The sequence below is a fragment of the Microtus ochrogaster genome, chromosome 24, assembly GCF_000317375.1.
Source record: "Microtus ochrogaster isolate Prairie Vole_2 chromosome 24, MicOch1.0, whole genome shotgun sequence".
NCBI lineage: Eukaryota > Metazoa > Chordata > Mammalia > Rodentia > Cricetidae > Microtus > Microtus ochrogaster.
In genome coordinates this window covers 20,542,389-20,556,051 of record NC_022024.1, presented here as the reverse complement: position 1 = coordinate 20,556,051, position 13,663 = coordinate 20,542,389, and positions in this window count along the sequence as shown.

The window sequence follows — 13,663 nt, the reverse complement described above, 5'->3', positions numbered from 1 at the left end:
ACACACACACACACACACACATACACACACACTCTACACAAAGCACTTTAAGAAATGAATTTGAAAGAATACAATGGGTCTGGTACATGAAGGGTACGGAAAAAGTACGGAGAAGAAGGGAAAAAGTAAATTATGTGATTGTATTATAAACATAAAATATAAAATACAACAAAAATAGTGATAACACCTTGTAATCTTTCTTCCTGACAAAGGTGTCTCCATTTCACTAAAGACAATTGTCATACTTAGTTGAGGTTTGTTCAAAGTCTCTTTAAGAGTTACAGCTAGTAGCAACAACCATTTAAGAATCCACTCTGATCAATTTAGATTAAAAAAAAACTTCCATGCTCATATAGAGATTACCATCATGAATGCTTAAAATGCAATTTTTTTCTAATGTTAAGCATTTCAAATAGGTAAAGGTATGAATTTGTAAAGTGTTAAAACCCAAAGATTCACTCATTTTGATAAGGTTCCAGCAGTTACTTGGTGACCTGATGAGGTACACCAAGTGTCATCAGTACCTGAGAAAGATAAATCCACATCATAAGCCCACAGATTCGCCAATGATAGCTGATTTGCACACTTTGAACTATTCTGCTCTTTTAACGTCCCAGCTACTAAGATCTGGTGATTTAAAACTTTCCAGTGTGATTTTTGCAAGTCAGTGCTGTCGTTGACTTGTATCTGAGAGATTTTACACTTATTTTGACGAACTTGGAGAGAGGCAAATAAGGGGATATGTTGTTTAAAAAGGGGAAGAAGGAAAACAGAATTCTAATTACACATGAATCATTTTTTTTATATATGAAATACTTAAATTGTTTTTATTTATATTCTGTCAAGACCTGGTATTTATTTATTTGTAATTTATTTATTCTAGTCTCAGAGATCAAATCCAGAATTCACATATACTTTTTACCAATGAACTAGACACATAAACGCCAGAGATTTCATTTGAGACTTATACAAATATTATTTGGAAACAAGCTTAAAGTTTAGAATTTTAGGTAGTCAAAAAAGAATGATAAGATCTACAAATCTATCATGGCTCTACAGTTGTGAGCAGTATATTCCAAAACCTGTCTCCCAACCCACTCCCCATCAACTATTCCAACACCTGTGTCATATGAAGTGAAATGCTGCTTTGGGAGCAAAATTTTTTCAACTATTAGCCTCTTGGGCTCCCACTGGATCTGTGGAGGTCTCGAAATCTAAATTCAGGGCATCAGCATTATCAGTTTTTGGCAAGAAATGCTCTTGTTGCTAGCTATATATACATCAGTTATGTGGTGAGAATCAGAGAGATCCCATGCATTGTTTATTCTGAGGCCACTAACCCACTGGGGTCATGGCCCTGTCCTTCTTTCCCTTATCTACACTTAATTATTTCTGCTGTAAGCCACACCTCTATTTAAATATAGCTGCATTAGTTAAGGTTTCCACATACAAATCTGACATAAGGGCACAAATATCATCTTGGGATAGATGCTGGAAGTACACATGGTGACTTTGGCCTGTCATCTCAGAATTTGGAAAGGCTGAAGCAGAAAAATGAGTCATTTAAATTCAGTCAGGGAAACATAGTGAGTTAGAAGCCAGCCTGAGCTACCCAGTGGTAGCATTTTTGTCAAAAAAAAAAAAAAACCTAATCAAAGAGTAGGCTGTAAATAAGACAGAGATGGGGGAGGTGGATCAAAATTTTCTTATTGCTTAAACCATGCAAGGTTGAAAATATAAATAAAATACATTCTACTACCAATAAAAGAAGAACTTTAAAAGTACCAGACCAATGTTGAATATGGAAATAGTTTACTTAACAAACCTCATGTGCCAAGTGTTTTTATAACATTTGTAGAATGGAATGAATTTTAGCAAAAATAGATACTTTTTAGCTTGAACATATGGGTTCAGCCTTTGCTTTTTTTGTATATTCTATACCATTTGCTTAAGTAAAACACACCACCAAAATAAAATCACAACAGAACATAAAAATTGTGTTTTAATATATTTGTACAGCAATATCAGCAGCAGCCTACAATTCCTGAAAGGGTCACCTATGGGTTATTGTGAATCATACTAGTGAAGTTTTATGAGTAAAATGACCTTTGACCTTCATATTTCCAGATGTGACTATTTGCTGTTTAATCGTCAAAACAGAGCCATGGTCCCTGCTGAGAACTGGCAGGAATTCATTGTACAGTAGATTGGTCTATTTATTTCCCCTATCAGCAGAGGCTGGGTGTGTCCTTGGTCAGTATAATACCATAAATCATTACCATACATTCATATTCTAAGATTCCTTGAATTAATGATTTGTGTTGCTTCCTTTTTCTTTTCTCCATATTATTTTGAACAAACTATTCCAAGTACATAGACTGAAAATTAAGTTTCATTTACTTTTTGTCAAAACTGAGAACAAATAACATTAATTATCTTTCTGTGTATCAGCAGAAGCAGGAAAGGTAATTCTACAAAAACAGCTGTAAAACATGATTTACACGTTGTGATCGATAGTTGTGAGGTAATCCATATAATTTTATTAAGAAAAAGGGTGTTTGAAATAAAATTACCACTAGCAACTTTTATGATAAAAGCATATTCATGAAAAATGGAAGAAATTATTTAATCTTACTTTGTAAAGATATTCATACCTAGAAATTAAACTTGCTTAACTTCACCTACTTGTAAGTGGGTACAAAATCTTATTTCTTTAGCATATAGCAGATTCTTTCATTTCCAGTAATCCTAAATTGATCATTCAAAATAGGAGGAAAATAAATACAAATCACTATAGTATTTTAATATATCATATGAACTTAAAACAAAAGCCATGGAAAAATGTTCTTATAATCATTTTCATATGTTGACTTCAATACATGTGCATTTTAGTATATACTAAATATACTAGAATATATCCATAGGCATTTTCTAAATTTTAAATATAAGATGTATTTATGTTTAGTAAAATGCTTAATTATCTCATTTACTTTTATAAGACAAACATTCAATGTGCACTAATTTTCTTTGACTTTTACTTAAAAAATTGGAAAATTTACAAATTGTTATTGAATTTTAAACTTTTTTATTGACAATATCCTCCCTCTATTCCTCCTCTCAATTCTTTCTCATCATTCTGTCTCTCCTTAAAATCAAACAGGCATCTAAGGGATAATAATAAAATAAATATAACATAATAAGTCAAAACAATCAGAATAGGACAAAACAGAAAGCAAAGAGCCCAGGAAAAGATACATGAAACATACACAGAGAGAGAGAGAGAGAGAGAGAGAGAGAGAGAGAGAGAGAGACAGACAGACAGACAGACAGACAGACAGACAGACAGAGAGATTCTTCCGGCACACTCAGAAATCCCATACAAACACACAATTGAAAGCCATGATGTATATATGAAGGAAATTTAAGCACTATCCTTCTAAACAAAAAGAATGATTCCATAGTTTAGTCTGCAATTACTTTTGTTCCATAGCCAATGGTTTTCGTGGTTACTCTTTACTACATTTCCTCATTTTTGGTTGTATTCACTGTTTAGTATGTGTGTATGTTTGTGTATCATTTAGTATATAACATTTAGTATAAATCAACATACTTTGTGCCGTTAACCAAACCTTAGCAATCCAAATGTTTTCTCTCTTAGTAGTGGAATGAAAATTCAGAAAGATTAGAAAGTAGTTGTAGTGGATATGAAATAAAAGTATACTTAATATGTGAGCTATATGGTCTCATTGGGATCAGCTATCTTCCCTCTAAGATATGCAGAATTTATGGCGTATATTAGCAAATGATTCCAACACGACACTAATAAAAAAGGAATGCATTCTTGTCCCTCATGATGAACAGAGAGTCATCTTGACATCAGCATCACAATGTAGTTCTTAAAAATGTATATGCTTAAACCAGACATACTTAATCAGACACTAGTTGCAGCCCAGAACTGTCTAATTTAAGAGGTTTTGCAGGTGATCCTTAACTAAGGTGATCCTTAACAACTCTCTTTGTGCATTTATTCTTCCAATTTATTTCAGTGTGAAAATGAAAATACTCCTAATATACAATTTCTGATAAGATTACAGAAAGAATGATGCATCATGAACAAAATTGTAAATGTGCTTAAATTTTCCAACTAAAGGATATTATCATTATGCAACTAAATTATATTATCATTATGCAATGTCAGTACTCCTATATATAATGTCTTTGTCTCCTTAAGGAATTGCTATGGAATTTCACAAAACATCTCTCACATTTAATTCACTTTTTTTCCATTGACCAATATTTTCTCAAACTACAAAAAATTATTAGAGTCGGTTATCCTAGACAAATCTGTTTTAAAATTCCTGTTAAGTACTAAGGGATTGACAAGTACATAAAGATATAAGCAGTCTAGGGATTTCATAAAATACTTTATATTCGTTATGGTTGTGTTATCACTTTATCTTCTCAAAAAACACCTATTTGTAAACTTTCCAAAAAATTTATATCTCTTTTCATTGTGTGTTTTCATGTAATTTAAGGAATCCATTTACAATGTATTTATTTTAATTATTAATTTTGCATGAAATGTAATTACATCATATACCACTTCCTAGCGCCTACCTCCCAAGAGCCTAACCCTCTTTTTCAAGTTCATGGTCTCTTTTTCTTTTTTTTTTTTTTAATTGTTGCTGCAGGTAAGGATGTGGGGAAGTCGGGGGATATATTCCTAATACAGAAATACAACCTGCTCAGTACACATAATGCTACTTTTTCATATATATATTTCCAGGACTTGTCATTTGGCACTGGATAAATAAGCAGTGTGTTTGCACTGGGAAAGACTATTCCTCGCATGATCCTCATTCCTTAGTGGACTATAATTCGTGTAGGGTACAGACCTGATAATAATCTCCTCATTATCAGATTAGCATGTCTACTTGTGTCCTCCTTGCTTAGGTCATGTTTAGGTTAAGCAACCATGTTGGAAAGATTTCATGAGTCTAGCACGTTTCTAGGGGACACATACTAAAGAAATAAGTACACATGAAGGAGAGCAAAATAATGATGGGAACGTCTGAAAATGTTATAGGTCCTCATTTTACTGTCTGTGTACTTGGAATTATGTGTGATAAGTTTCTATTTACATATATATTTTAATTGGAACTTTCTCATCTGAGTTAACAATTCTCTCCCCAATTGGTGCAGTTGAATAGCATGACTATCATGACCTGTTAAAGATGGGTGCCAAGAAATTGAAGTTGGATTGGATTCTCAGAGGACCTGAGATCTGAATCTTTTTCTGAAAGTGTCTTGCATAAAGATTAGCTTTGTACTGGAAGGTTCAATGTAAACTTCAAAGGAACAGAAACGTTCAATCTTTCCACAAAAGCATGATGTTTGGGAAGCACAGCAATGACCCACATGACATGATGATCCTAACGGTGCATTTGTGGCACTCATTTTGGCAGAAGACAATAGAACTTTAAATTGACTTAAGGCCTGCTCATCAAAAAAGAAACAATGCCTCGTGTTAGTAGTCTAAACAATTTCCTGGAGCTAGTGAGGTCATGGATCTTGAAGAAGAACCTACAACTCTTTTTTTTTTCTAAACCAGCATAATTCCTAAATGCATTCTAAATATTTATGAGTCCCTTGAACAAGAAGTTTTTGGTGAGATTGTGTTTTTTTGAAACCTCAAAGAAGCTCATCTTTGAAGTCTCAGCAGCATGGTTGCTTTGAAGAGATTTAAACAATAGCAACAATAATGGACATGTTAACATGAGTGGGAGGAAGCTGACAGAGTTTCAACTATAGACAACGAACTATGGGAAACTGGTTATCCTGAGAGTGAGGGTATTGTTTTTCTCTAAGGACCAACTGGATGACCCAGTTGATGATCCAGTACCTAAGATAATATGTGTGTAGGTACCATTGTAGCTTCATACACAAATACACACACACACACACACACACACAAACCACATGCACACACATACACACATGTATACAGATACACATGTGTGTATATTTATGTGTTTGCATGTATATATATGCATACAGATAACTCAAGAGAGGAAATTTCAGAGATGAGTGAATGAGAAGAGTTGAAAGGAGGAAAGGAAAAGGAATTATAGTAATTTTTTTTAAACCAAAGTTTTAGCATTACCCTTGCTTTCTTCCAATTGGTATGATGGTTACTGTTAACTATCAACTTGACAAAAGATACTCTTGATACAAGAACAACCTGGGAAAGGAAACTGGGTGTGCCTGAATGTCACTATCTCAATTACACGCTTTGGAGACTCTGCTGACCATTGGTGACAAAATTCCCTAAAATGGGATCCTAAGCTGTAAGAAAGTAAAAAGCGAATCGAGCATCCATTCTTTCCCTCATTTTTCTTGTTCTGCTGCTGATGCAAGTGAGTAACTGCTCCAAGCTCGTGATGCTTTTATTTTCCTATCGTTATGGAGCATAACGGGAAACTGTGGAGAAATAAAAACCTGCTCCCTTAAGTTATTTGTCAGAATGATTTATCACCTTATCATGAAAAAAAAGTAGACAAATGAAACACTTTCTTTTATAATTGTTTCATAACTTTTGTATTTATGGGAAAATATTTCATATACATCAACTAACGGATCTGCTCGATGTTTATTTAAATAGAACAATATTGATATCTCCCAAATTTGTACTAGATGATAAAGCAAGGTTTCTGACAGTTTTGACAGATCCTACTGCTTAGATAATAAAATCATTATTTGCAAGGATATTCTACTTTTTTCTCTTGCCAAGAAATACAGGTTACAACACTTAATTCTCACAATCTAAGCCTCTGTTGACCTGGAGAGGGTATGTGATATGTGCTAGGCATCATGAGAGAGAGAGAGAGAGAGACAACACTTAATTCTCACAATCTAAGCCTCTGTTGACCTGGAGAGGGTATGTGATATGTGCTAGGCATCATGATATTTAGGAGACTCTTCTAAAAGTACCCATGAAAAGTTTTCTGTTTCCTTAGAAACGTACAATTGAATTGAAAGAACTCCAACATTCTTTTTACTTAAATGAGGCTATTTTGCTGGACACATGATGCTGTCTCATGCAAAAGCCTTGAGAATCACAAATGCTGTGGTACTCAACTACCCCTACTCCAGGTCTCATTGTAACTATCTCATCTTTAAAGGAGAGAAGAAAAAGTGAAGGCAAAACCCTCTTTGATTTGATTAGGCCACTATTTGGGAGATTATCCTTAATGAAGTAAAAGAGAAATATCACAAGATAATATTTCATCACTCAGTTGTGCTTATCACTTACAAGTACTTCCTTCTATAAGATATTTTATATAGCATTGCCTAAATTTATCAATTCTCTGATTCCAGATGTTATGCAGGCAATCCGCAAGCAGTGATTATAAATCGATTGCATCAATTATTGAGTTAAAAAATATTTGTTTTACATAGTGAGACTAATATTTCATCTCTCTTTTCTCCCTGTAAACTCTCCCATACCCTACTCCTTGTTCATTTCAAATTTATTCCATTTTTTATCATTAATTGTTGTTACAAACGTATGTATACCTTATTCCTAAATACAGAAGCACAATCAGTAAGTCTCAGTCTGTTTACTTTTACTTGTATGTATGTTTTCACATTTGACTCTTTGGGGTTGGATAACCAATTGGTGTAATCTTCTATGGGGAAAACTCTTTCTCTGACTCATACCATTCCTGTGGTATGAAGTGTAGGTTTTGTTTTTTTTTTATTTGAGACAGGGTTTCTCTGTGGTTTTGGAGCCTGTCCTGGAACTAGCTCTTGTAGACCAGGCTGGTCTCGAACTCACAGAGATCCGCCTGCCTCTGCCTCCCAAGTGCTGGGATTAAAGGCGTGTGAAGTGTAGGTTTGAAGTGTAGGGTTGAAGTCTGCAGGTTTACCCTTGTCCATCTTAGTGTGTCAGCTGTTGTCTTGTTCCTATCATGTGAAGGCAGTCAGTTTGTTTCATGTATATATATATACATGAAATTCTTACTTTAGAATATTTATGTGAGAAGAGTAAAAAATCTGCTTAGCTTGATTAATGAGAAAATAGAATGTGAACATAGATCATACTTCTCTAAAAGCAATGATTCAAATACTGTGATTTTCCTTTAAAGAAAAATATAAGTAACAGAATGTAAATTCATGACTCAATATGTGTATCACTACCTTGTTTTCTATACCACAAGAAAAGAAGTGCAATGAGATATGTAAATTGATTAAAGTACTAGTAATATAGTCTTCATGATTTCAGGAATGGAATTAATTTGGAGAGTATAGGGAATTCATATAATATGAATATTTTTATTATCATACTTTTTTTAGTGACTAAAAGTAATAGTTTAACATTATTGTCTTTATAATTCAAAATAAAATATCCCTTGTATAACCTCTTGGTAACCTATTTTTGAGAACATTTTATTAATTTTATGTTTTTTATATGCCACCATGCCAAGAGTTATATCTATTCATTTTGTGATTATTTGGGAGAGATTTTTTTGTATATAGATTCTTATCAGTTTTTCTCATTATTTTTTTCTTCAAGTCATGATAGCTGTAACATCTTTAATATATTCAATATTGGAATGTTTGAAACATAATTTGCAAAATGGAGAGTTTTTATTTCTGTGTGCAGCTGACAGATGATGGGTTTCCCCCAAAACTGGTTTACCAGACTTTCTTTCTGCCCATTTCTTGCAAAATAACTACCCACCCCCTCCTCTTGCTACTTTCTGCAGATCCAGGAAGCAATCATGCAGCCATTACCTTCACCAGGCTGGGTCAGAGGCGCTCCATAAACCTTTGCATGGTCATTTTAATTTTATAGTTTTTATTGAGAGAAGGTCATAAAGCAGTCTAAACCATAAAAAAATCAAAGACTAGCATTCCTGGGCTTTATAAAGACATAGTTTCCATTACTTGAATAGTTCAAGATCTGAATAAATTTATTGAATATGTTATAACCCTTTTAAATTTCTGGATCATTAAGACGAGACCAGAACAATGAAAAATGTTCCCTGAAATTGCAGAAAGAATTTCTCCTGAAAACAGTAAAGAAATATTATTTTACAATAATATATATTTTATTTAATTTATCATATTGGAATAATAGTTGCAATTTGCTTCCTAAAAGAGTATATCAGTAATATATAATTTATTTTTCAAACTGTAGAAGAGTTTTTGTTTCATCATTTTGCTTTAGTTCAGAATAAGTTGTCTGTTTCATTGTCAAGAAAGACTAAGGGTTAGAATAGAATTCGTTTACAGTAAAAAAAAAAAAAAAAACCTTTTCAGTAATGTAAGAAATCATATGACTTTGTAAATTTGCAGGGCCTTCATTTTTGATGCTATATGTATAACTAGAAGGGTAACTCTATGTAGTTTAAATTGATGATAAAATATAATGATACAACCATGTAATCAACTAACTTAAAGTAATGATGCCAACTATATTTTTCTTTATAAAAATCATTTTTAAATCCAATATTTCATGTGCAATATAGAATAAGTATATTATAAAATAAATCATCAACAGTTGTTAATTATCAGAAAGCACATAGATCTTGGAGTCTATGGGGACTTTATATAATGTGAGGATTTTTATCTTTGTCACTTTTTTCCATTGACCAAAATAAACAGCTTAACATTATAGAGTTTGTCTTTATAATTTGAAATAAAATTTCCATTGTATATTCTGTGGATACGCTACTTTTTGAGAAAATTTTAAAAAATTTTATACGTTCTGTATAATACCATACCAAGAGTTACATCTATTCATTTTTAGCAATTTTGTGATTTCTGGGGGAACACGTTTTTTTTTTACAATACTTCTGAGACATTGTAAATTGCTTCCATTTTTGTGGGGAGGACATTGAATTTGTTAAGTTTTCTAACATTAACTTCTGTCTGATATCATTCTATTTACAATTAATTATTTTCACAGTTAATTTCAGGAAGAGAACTCAGTGAAAACTATTTCTAATATTTTCTAATCATTAGCACTTAGATAGTATCCTGGAAACTTTCCTATTTAGTGAAGGACACCAGAGAAGAAAGTCTGTTCTCTTCTTGTTGTTCTCAGGGAGAGGTAGAGATCTTGCTGTAAACTGAATAGCTTTTTTTAGTCAGACACAGTACAAATCTGATCGCTTTGGTGCCTTTCCAAAGATGTAGGTAATAACCCTATTGTCTTGGTATTCAATATACCAGAAGATTGTAATTTAAGTCCATGATAATTGGAATACAAAACAAAGTTTATTTGTTGAGGTCTTGGCAGGTAAATAATTTGATAAAATACTTACTGCACAAGCAATAGGACCTTAACTCCTTCCCTAGTATACACATTAAATGCTGCATATAATAGCACATATTGGCCATCCAGCCTAACTTCACAGATGAGTTTTACGTTGTACTAAAAGACCTTGTTTCAAAAACCAAGGGACAATTCCTGAAGATATGCACTCGAGTTTGCCTCTGGCCCCTACATATATGTATACGCATTGGAACGAGAACACAGAAGCATGCACTACACACACCTGAAAACATACCATGCTTCTGAATATATTTTCTACACTTTTTTTAATGTTTCAATTTATAACTTTTTTTTCATTTTTTTTTAATTTTATTTATTTATTAAGGATTTCTGTCTCCCCGCCACACTGCCTACAACATATTTGGTTTCTACACTTTTTTTTGAAGCTGTGAATGCCCCTATTTTGCAAAAGGGTATTACTGTGTCTTCAAATGACTCACAAAAGTGCTTTTAATGCAATGTTATTTAGCAAAAAAAACAATAAAAGTTAGGAACACATTTTTCTTTTATATCCATGACTCTCCCATAGAATTTTTTACAATTCAGAAATAGCAAGAAAAATAAAATTCAATGAACATGTGGTTGAGGTTGCATGCTTATTTATTCAAATCATTCTGGAATTCTTTTTCTTTTCTCTTTCCTTTATATAGGATACCATGTTATTAGCAGACGTTTTCAGTAAAGACTTGGGGATGTTCCAAGACAGGTGACAGTGTGAAAGCACAGACCACATTCAAATTTACCTGAAATCCTAAAATAAAAATATAGGTGTGGCGTCAAGTTACCTCAATAAAGCTTGGCATATACCCTTAGTAAAGACCAACATTATAAACATCTCATGCATAAACCCAAGCTCTGCGTGGTATGTATAATAAGGTACACAAAGCTCATGGAATTATTTTTTTTTAAATGTCACCACCAAGGAATATTCATTGTCAGCAAACTTTTTATTTAAGAGCATTGATCTCTACTAGAAAATTTTAACCACCTTTTGAAGGTTTAGTCAACATGTATATAATTGCATACATTTACTATGCATAGCGTGATGAAATTGGACATACAAATAGCCCTACAACCATGACAAATACAAGGCAATAAAAGTCTTCAATATTTTCAATGGTTCTTTTGTCCCTTTGGTTTTTAATGGTTTTATTTTGGGTACTACTTAATCCAAGATCTAGCTTTCAGTAAAATTTGGCATATTGTATTGCTAATTATCACAATAGGCCTGCAGACCTATTAAAGAATTCTAAAAGTTCTTTCTTTAGAGGTTGCATGTTTGGGATAAGTGTAGCTTTGTACCCACTGAGCGACTCCTCTCCATGTCTCCAGTCTGGGCAACGAACAATGCTTGCTTCTATAAAGCTATTATACATGCCTCATGATATGGAGTCATGTAGTGATTGCTGTTATTTAATTGCTATTATTTTAAACTGTGATCGTTTTACTTTTAGGGTTTGGGTGAATTTAGGAACATTTTCTCCCTACCTGTGTCAAATATACCATTTACATTTCCCTTTTTAAAATTATAGTTACATCATTTTCCATATCCCTTTCCTCCTTCCAATTGCTATCATATAACCCTTATATCTATCTTTCAATTTCATGCCCTCTTTTTTTATTAATTGTTTCTACATACATATGGGTACGTTATTATACATATATATTTCTAAGTACATAAAAACCAACCTGCTTTGTCTATATGTTAGCCTATATGTATGTTTTTTAGGGATGGTGATTTAGTTTGGATAATCAGTTCTTATGCTTTTCCTGAGGAAGACTATATTGCTTGCCCGCAAATTCTTCAGTTTCATGAAATTCTTTGTGTAGGGTGGAAGTCTTCTAGGCTTTCTTCTGTTAACATTAGCAAGTCAGTTGTTGTGGTTTTTTTTTCAGCTCATGGTCATGCAGTCATTTTGTGATTCTTTTTATTAATAGTGCTGAGTCTGTACATCATGTGGATGGTATAGATATGTAAACAATACTAATTCTTCTACTTCCAGTTAATGAATTTTGTAGTTTTTATTCTCAGAATCTCAATATATTTGTACAATATCTTCAAGTGTTTTCTTGTGATTGACTAATCAAATCTTTGATAGGAGTGATAAAATTGGTAAAAATATTTTTATGTAAAAATAGGGTTCCTGAAGTTATAGCCTAAGGTTAAAAATATTGACCACTCTTTAAGAAGACCCAGGTCCTTTTCCCTGTACATTGCAACACCCAATCGTCTGTAAGTCAGCTTCAACGGATCCAATATCCTATTTTGGCCTCCGTGATCATGAGATATGCACATGTTGTACAAACATGAACATAAGCAAAACACTTATATGGTAAAATAAACAATGTTAAATTAATTTTAAAAAAATACAAAAAGAGGAGAGATGGCAATTGATACAGAAGACATCAGTCTTAACATCCTTTGTGTATGCAGTCATTGGAGATGCCGACTGTCCTTGGGATCAAAGCTGGAATGTACAGTTTTCTGTCATTTGATATGTGCAAGAAGTATGCTTTGTCCTTAGCCCTTATGGAAGACAGTGAACATAAGATGCGTCTCCACATTTGTCAAAACAAGCTGTAACCTACACTGCAATCACACCAAACTACATATGTTTCCTGAATATCCTTCCAGCTCACGCTGGGCCTTCTGCCTAGAATCACATTCTCTCTGCTCCCACCCACAGCACAGATGATATAATTTTCTGTATCTTGTAAATAGAGAGCCCTCTTTGTATATTGTTTATTTCATGAAAGATGCAAACTTTAAACTCCTTAGCAAGAAATTGCAAGCTTATATTAAATGGACAGCAAATAGGTAAATAAGTGAAATGCTGGCAATATGTCAGAGAAACACTATTCAGATATGAGAGATTTACTTTCCTTAAAATACATTGTAGGGTTTGATAGCACATAAAACTGAAGTAATGAGAGAGCAGAAATGCTTTCGATTATACATACTTTCTAATAATATGCTTTGATTTGTTTAGAACAAAATCTGTTTTGATCTGTTGAGAAAACCTACATAATGCATACATGCATATGCGTTGGCAGAGAGACAGAGATAAATGCACAAAAAATCACAGTATGCTCGCCTATATGCATAGCACAAAAATAATCTTCTAGCATTGATAAGATTATATAAAGTGTTTATTGACACAATCAAAGGATGCTTGCAATTTGAAAAGGCACAACAGAAAGTATAAATGAATAGAAAATTTTAAACTATTCAAGAACCTTGCATTTTGTAACATTTGTTTTAAAAATTATATCAATAATTTAAACCTGTGCCTATAAATATGATAAATTGCTTGGCATATA